We start from the raw sequence: 8,342 nt of genomic DNA, 5'->3' as shown, positions 1-8,342 counted from the left end.
AAGGAGCGGGAGGTTGTTCCACATAATTGAAATCCTCAGAAATCTTACTGATTTGTTCCTTCAATTTGTCAAGGGTGGAAATAGTGACCTTGTTTTGTTCCATGGTAGTGACCCTAGTGGTAAGGGTTTCTATCATGGAAGATAGTGCCTCGATGGATTTGTTGATGTTCACAATATCTTCCTTAGTGGCCATTGAAATTAAAGGTGATAATTAATGTGGAGATGGCAAAGTTCTCTTTTAACGCCTCTTGGATTTAAGAGATTGTTGCGGTAATGACTCAAACCGTATTAATCTACCCCTGCTCCTTGACCAAGTACTGTGAAATAAAACAATTCACTTAATTGTTGGACTCAATGCTCAAGATAGGAAAGGAAGGGAAAAAATAGACATTTGAAAACAGGTGAGAATAAACTCTACTCATTTTTTATTATGACAAAAAAAAAAAGGTACATGAACCTAGTATAAGATCATAAACGACATGGTGCACGACTCGAGTTGGAACATAAAGAAAGTGTGTTGACTATACTTGACTCGTGAGTGATTAAGTGATGTTATAAGACTCATGGTATGATCGTATGGCTAGACATGTGAACAGTAACCAAAATGACTTACAAGCGGACCAAATTAGCACGAAAAACCAAAATAGGGGATGACTGGAGTTAAACATGGGCAACCGTGTTGCGGCGTAACTATCGTGTCACGGCAAACCTGCATCGTGGCGCGGTACAGGCCGTCGTGTCACGGTAATCAGTTCCAGTTTTTTTTTTTTTTTTTTTTTTTTTTTTTTTTTTTTTTGTTAATTTTAGAGTTTGTGCTAATTACTAAGTGAGTACGGTTCATTGGCAATTGTAAGTCATAAACTAATCCACCATAAACAAAGAAAGATAGTTAAGGTTAGGATCAAAACGACCAAATATACACACATAAGACACGTAGGCACAATGATGCAAAGAAGAGTCCGCAGCCTAAGGTCTAGTTCTATATTCCACTATAGTCAGGTTTTATTTGGTGTCAAAAGGGTACCATGGTTAAGAGTTTGGACGCGTTATCAAGGCAGCCTCCTTTGAGGGTGTATGCCAACGGGCGGCTCCGCGAGTTTGTGATGAAATCTAACTCGACTCCATGGTTTGGGTGGATTTAAAAACTCGGATAAACCTTTATTGCCATGAGCGTTTTTGGGTTGATAGAGCTGAAATCCCCTGGGGCTAAGACATATGTAGAACACACACGTTTTTTCAGAAAAATAGAAGGAAGCTGACTGTGAGAAGGGAAATAAAGCCACTGGAAAGATTTCAGGATTGCCGCAACATGGCAAAATTTACTGTGTCACGGTGCCAAACACCGCGTGACGGTGCCCAGCGCCGTGACACGGCATGTTCTGCCGTGGAGCGGCAGTCAAGAAATCTGACCGGCGCCTCTGTTTTCTTCGTCCACGACCAGGTTATCTAATTTTTCCTACAAGACATACTTGAAATACGACGTTAAAACGTCTATGCATATGTAAAAATGTCAATTTAATCACAGAAATATTTTCAAGAATCTTTAAAGTCTCATCCACTCATCTTAATTAAATACCGATCACTCAAATCGATAAATAACCAAGAATCCTCCCAAGTGGAGTCGCCAAATTGTAGGCGTCGCTCGAAGTGCGCCTACGTAAAAGCATTTTGTGAATACGCTTGGCACTCATAGGAAGTGGGAATTGACATATACGATTAAGGACAATGACTAGGGACAAGGAAACTAGGGAGCCGCCAACAAGTTTTAAGGAACTTGTAAACCGTTCACGGATCATAAAAGGCAACCACGAATTAAGGGACAACGAAGGCAACAACGATTGACCCGTGAAAGTTACACCCCATTCATAATCCATGAGCTTACTAACTCCATATGGTTCGGAACCACGAAAGGAGGATCGGGGATGATGGTACGAAGTGAGTCATGGAGTCACATTCGCCTGTATTAGCCTCTACTCGATTCTTATAATGAAAAGTGATTTATGCGATCTCAAAGGCATACAAACAAAATATTCAATTTGCTCCAAACTATTACTAGGCTAAATTGGTTGAATATTAATGCAAAACATTACTCTAAAATATCGTGATCACTTGATTAAACAATAAGATTAAAGGAACCTAAACCGGTTGTCCAAATTAAATTATCTTATTAGGCGTGATTTTCAATTACATATTCCCTTTAACATGCAATATGGTGATCAATAAATATAATAAAAATCAACATTAATATTGGAAGCAATTTAACAATAATAACGTTAGTCAAATCAAATATAAATTAACCTAATCATAATACTAGAAATATTAAAATAAAATAAGAGTAATTAAATTAATTAATTACTCACATTCCGCACGTTCCTTTACATTGCTACATCATGAATAAACTGTTAGTAACTTCAATAAAAAAAAATATAAATTAAATGAAAATTAAATTAAATTAAATAAAAAAGTAAAGTTGATTTGGTCCAAACCCTCAGTTAATTTTATCTTTCACACCTTGGTTTAAGGACAGAACCTCGGGTCGAGTATGGACTCCTTGGAGTGCTGAAGTGAAGAATGGTGTAATTAGAAATATTGGTTTAAGGCTTAGAATATGGGAGAGAGAGGAAAGAATGATATTTTGGTGTAAAAGAGAGGAATAGAGAATGATTTGATGCCCCGAACTGCAGAAATGAGGGTCTTATTTATAGGGAAAATGAGCAGAGGGAACACACGGAACCCTAAAAGATAAAAACACTAAAAAATAATGCCGCGACACACAACAATACGCTGTGACACGGCAAGAAATCCCGTGATATAGGGGAAATTAGTGTGACGCGGGATATTTCGGAGTGACACGGGACACATTTGACCTATGGGAAGTGAAAACGCGTGAATGGTTTACGCGGAGAAAACACGGAACTATCCCGTGTCACGGAATGGGCACCATGACACGGGAAAGTCCACCGTGGCACGGTGCAATACACCGTGTCACGGTGAAAAGGCACATGGAAATGACAAAGAAAAGCATCATGTCACGGTGTGTGTACCGCGACACGGCAAAAAACACAGCAACGCGGCAAGGTCCACCGTGGCACGGTACAGTACACCGTGTCACGGTGAAAAAATCACGCGGGGAATGATGCGGAAAAGCACCGTGTTACGATATTTATACCGCGACACGGTACATATTGCCGTGACACAGTACCAGCTGCCGCGCAACGTCAGCTTCCCCCGCGACGCAGCAGTTTTATACCGTGCGCAATAGTCCCAGTTTTTTATGCGTTTTTGTAACTACAATAACTTTGTATCCGTAACTTGGAATAAGGCAAATAATATATCATTGGAAAGATTATTAAGTTAAATTTTCAACCCAATTAAAATCAGGTCAAAGTCATTTGTATATTTTAATATATGGCCATTTTAGTAGAAGGGTGTTGGTTTTGGGCCAAGTTTAGTGTTTTGCTCATATCTTTTTCGTTTTAAATCGGAATTGGGCTTATGATATATGGTTGGAAATATTATTTTAAGGCCTATCCAACTAACTAAAAATTGGATCAAAATTATAAAAAAAAAAAACAAAAATATTTTCTCTCGGTTTTGCGATGTGGACACGAAAAGAGGAAATTAAGTTATGGTTTAGGGAAATGAGCTAGGAATTGGATTGGTTTATGAAATATATTGGATAGAACATGGATTTAAGAACTCCAAAGATTAAATAATCAAACCGACCAATAATGGCGGTTAAAGGTTGTTCATCATCGGGTTTGGTTTTGGGGAGACATTTTTAGGTGTCTACTTTAGGGCAGGTTCTTTCTCTTTTAAATTGGATTTGTACCCTCATCCCCGAACACCAATCATGGTTCCAGACCTATTGGATTTAACGATCTCCTGGATCATTAAGGGGTGTAACCTTCACCCTGTGAACGGTTTACAAGTTCCTAAAACTTGTTGGCGACTCTTTTGCTCTATCTTCCTTCCCTTTGGACGCCACCATGCTTAATCACAGTGGGGATCAAGTTTGGGGTAATGCTTGAAATATTCCCTACAGTTTTTGGGGACTCCACTGGGGAGGATTTCTATTTTAATTCCTAAAATTTATTTTGGCAATTATTTAGAATGAGTGGATGAGACTCGAAAAGTTCTAAGTATTTCATGTTCGTAATTTTGATTAACATTGTTGTCATATGCATAAAAAAGGTTCTCATTGGAAAGACCATCCATAATAAGTCGAAAACATAGGATTTTTACACGTAAGAAATTTGAAAAATATCTTTCACAACTAGAATTGAAATAATACTGCGAAAACTGGAAATTCTAAGAACACAGATAGCTTCTGAGGCATGTAGGAACTGGTGTCTAGAAAACAGAGCCTATCGCCGAAAATATGGCTCTATCGCCGAGCGACAATTCTGTCGTCTGGCGACAGGGCTCATATCCTGGCGACATTCTCTGTTGGTTGGCGTTGCGTTCTTCCAATACCGAGCCAGAAATTTGCCTAGTTCTAGCACTACTGGATCGATTCAACTTCCTGATTGAGTTTTTCTCACGCACTTTTCTGAAACCCATATGTGTTATACATATGGACATAACCCTCTAGGAATTCATGCTCCATCTACCCGATTGAACGCTCTGAGCAACAAAGGGTACATCCAAGAATGTTGAATCCACCAAACCATGGAAGCGAGTTTAACTCGCGGGGTCCCATCCACACGCGTCAACCCTTCCAAAGGTAAGACTTCCGCGCGGTGCATCCGGACTCATAACCATGGACCCTCTTTGACTAACCCATATCCCGAACATTAGAGAACTAGAGCCATGGTTAGGTTGCAAAATCATTGCATCATATTGTGCCTACTTGACTATTTGTGCATTATTTGTTGTGCATACTCTATGTGTTTTTCCTAACCGTTTGTTTGACTTGTGTTTAAGCCTAAATAAACTGATTAATGACTAAAAGGACTTTGCCTAATCAATTAATTAATTAATTTGACTAATTAAAGTTTAATAAATTAATCAAAATTGACTTAGTACGACTTTAGGCTTGCCCCGTGGAGTAAAAATACTGAAAGCAGTCCCATATTAATGTTCCAGTAATGGCGCAAAAATTTGGGTTGCGGCGCCAAACACTGTTGTGCAATGTCGTGCGACAACTCTGTCGTCTGGCGCTGCATTGCAGTGTGCGGCGACAATCCTGCTGCTTTGGCAATAGTTCAGATTTTTACTCGAGTCATCACGACGAGTCTAATGAAATAGTTTATTAATCAGTTTGGTTATTTTGTTAATGGAAGTAACCATATTTAGTCCTTAACTTAGTCTAGTCACGTAGTATAGCCACATGGACATGACACGAGTCTTAACATGTCACCTACGCTCACTAGTCTTAGCACACACTTTGTATATGTACACCATGACCATGTCTAAGGTTCATGCATGAGTTGTTTTCCGTCATTCGAGTGGAGGGTCCAATCTATTCCCATTCTTTTCCACCTTCTCTCCCATGTTGAATAGAGCTTGAGTCAAAATAAATAAATAATAAAAACTTACCCCTAATTTCCCTTTCCACGGTACTTGGTCAAGGAGAGAAGGGCGATTGATCAAGGACAACAACTTTATTCAAGTTCAACTTTTTGACAAACCGATTCGTCAAAAGAGAAAAGCTAAGAAGACAATAGCAAGTCAAGAATAAGTCAATGAGCTTAAGAAGCAAATGGCTAACATGACTGAGGTATTGAAGGCTTTAACCCTTCAAATCAATGGCCCTGTGAAACAACAACAAATGAAGCTCATGCAAGAAATCTTGAGCAAAATATCCAATGACTATAGATTCCAGGGCATTAGCTCACAAGGGGTCTCGGTGGACAAGGAGCTTCTTCCGTAGAATTTCAATGCCAATGACATCCCTAAGTTCAAGGCAACAGATAATCCTTACTTCCACTTAAGGACATTCGAGACCATAACTAACATTAAGGGGATCATAGGTGTAGACACCCATTTGTGTCTCCCCAAAACCAAACCCAGTGATGAGTACCTTTCACGTCGAATCATAATCGAATAAAGTGAAAGTGTGGAAAGTTTAGTGTTGCGGATAGTTTTAATTTCTTTTCTCTTCTCTATGTTTTTGAAAACTTATTTTAAGAAAACAGCCAATCCAGTTTGGTTGGTCCATGATATGGGTCCAATAATAGTGTAGTTGGATGGGGCTTGACAAGAGCTTTCCAATGATATATTATAAGCCCAATTACGATGAATACTGAGGAAGTTATGACCAATTTACTAGACTGGGCCCGGTTTGAGCCTTATATGCGGCCCAATGATCTAGGGGAGGGCCAATATGATTTATCATTCCTAATGCAATTAGGAATGGTTTTAGCCTTCTAGATTCTTCTAGAAGGTTCGTTTCATTCCTAATTCCATTAGCATTGATAAATCGACTTTTGTTAACTTTTTAGAGTTTTAAATAAAACCAAAGAGCATTTTTGAGGAAAAATACGATTTTATCCTCCTGCACGGCAATTTTTATCTAAATTTAGGAAAACGCGTAATTTTCCAGATCAGCGCCACCGCCAGCTGTAGCGCCTGGCGCTACGCTTGGCGCCTGGCGCCTGGCGCCAACAGATAGCGTTGGCGCTTGTTCAGATTTACGTGCGCCAATACTCTATTTTAATAATTTTTATCTTTTTGGCTGATTTTCTCTATAAATAACGTATTAAAAACTCCGTTTTCATGCACCTACAACCAGTTTTCAATTCTCTCTCATTCTGTTTAATCATTCATCAATTCTCATCAAGATTTTCTTGATCTTTCTCTCTCTCTTTTCTAAACTAGCTTTTTACATACAAAATTCCGCATTCATTAGATCTAGAAACACCTAGCCATATTCGAAGTTGCCTTCGCCCTAGACGTGAAAGGTTTAATTTCTAAGGGTTTGGTCCCAAATCTCTCTTTCAATTATTTAAATTAATTGTTTGTTTATATTTTCCTTGAAGTTACTAACGTGTGTATTTTGTTATTAGAAAGAGGTACGAGGCATCAAAGTAAGTACTTTAATGGTTTTTATTGATGTTATGATATAAAGTTCAAGCTTAGATTGTTATTATGATTCCTAGTATCATGTCTAGGGTAATTTTAATATCAAGTATGATTAAAAGTATGATGCCTTTTATGTTCTTACTAATATTTATGATCGTTAGTATCATGTTAGGGTTAAAGATTTGATCTTTAATGCTTAGTGACATGCTAGGGTTTGTTATTAATCTTGTTAGTATCATGCCTAGGATCTTGCTATTATTATGCTTTAACATGATTATTATGATTATGATTATTATAATTGTTATAATTATTATTATAATTATTATTATTATGATGATTATTGTTTTGATGATTATAACTTTTATTATGATTATTTTTATTATTATTATGTTGCTTGATGCTTATATATTGTTATTGCTTGATCACGCCTTTTATGCATGTTTAAAGGGAATTAGTATTTGTAATCACGCTTAATAAGATAATTAATAATCTTGTTTAGGGTTAATTTGATTATAATTCAAGTGATCGTCAATAATAGATTTATTTGTGCATTAATGTTCAACCAACATAGATAAACAGGTTTAGGGTAATCCTATTGATTGCATGTTAGTCAGAAAGCGCACATGAATACGATCAAAATAAAGTAGAGGCCAATTATGAGGGCAGGTTCAATCTCTTTTAGATTGGATTTGTACCTTTATCCCTGAACCCTTATTTAATTTGGTTCTAGACCTTATGGAGTTGACAATCTCTTGGATCGTTAAGGGGTGTAACCTTCACCCTGTGAACGGTTTACAAGTTTCTAAAACTAGTTGGCGACTATTTTGCTCTATCTTCTTCCCTTTTGGACGCCACCGTACTTTAGTGTATGATCACAGTGGGGTTCAAGCAAGGGGATTAACGCTTGAAATTTATTCCCCACAGTTTTTGGCGACTCCACTGGGGAGGATTTCTATTTTAATTCCTGAATTTGTTTCGGCAATGATTTAGAATGAGTCGATGAGACTCGAAACGTTGTAAGTATTTCATGTGCGTAATTTTGATTAACATTATTGTCATATGCATACAAAAGATCTCATTGGAAAGACCATCCGTAATGAGTTAAAAACATAGGATTTTACATGTAGGAAATTTGTGAAATATCTTTCACAACTAGGACCGAAATAACACCGTGCAAAACTGGAAAATTTTATCGAGCACAGAAAGCTGCTGAGGCATGTATGAATTAGCGCTAGGGGCCAGAGCATTGGCGCCAGACTTTTAACCGTAGCGCCAGACGCCAGCATTGGCGCCAGGCGCTACAGCTAAAAACTAGC

Source organism: Chenopodium album, chromosome 1 (assembly GCF_948465745.1).
Source record: "Chenopodium album chromosome 1, dcCheAlbu1.1, whole genome shotgun sequence".
Lineage (NCBI taxonomy): Eukaryota > Viridiplantae > Streptophyta > Magnoliopsida > Caryophyllales > Amaranthaceae > Chenopodium > Chenopodium album.
This window is presented reverse-complemented; position numbering follows the sequence as displayed.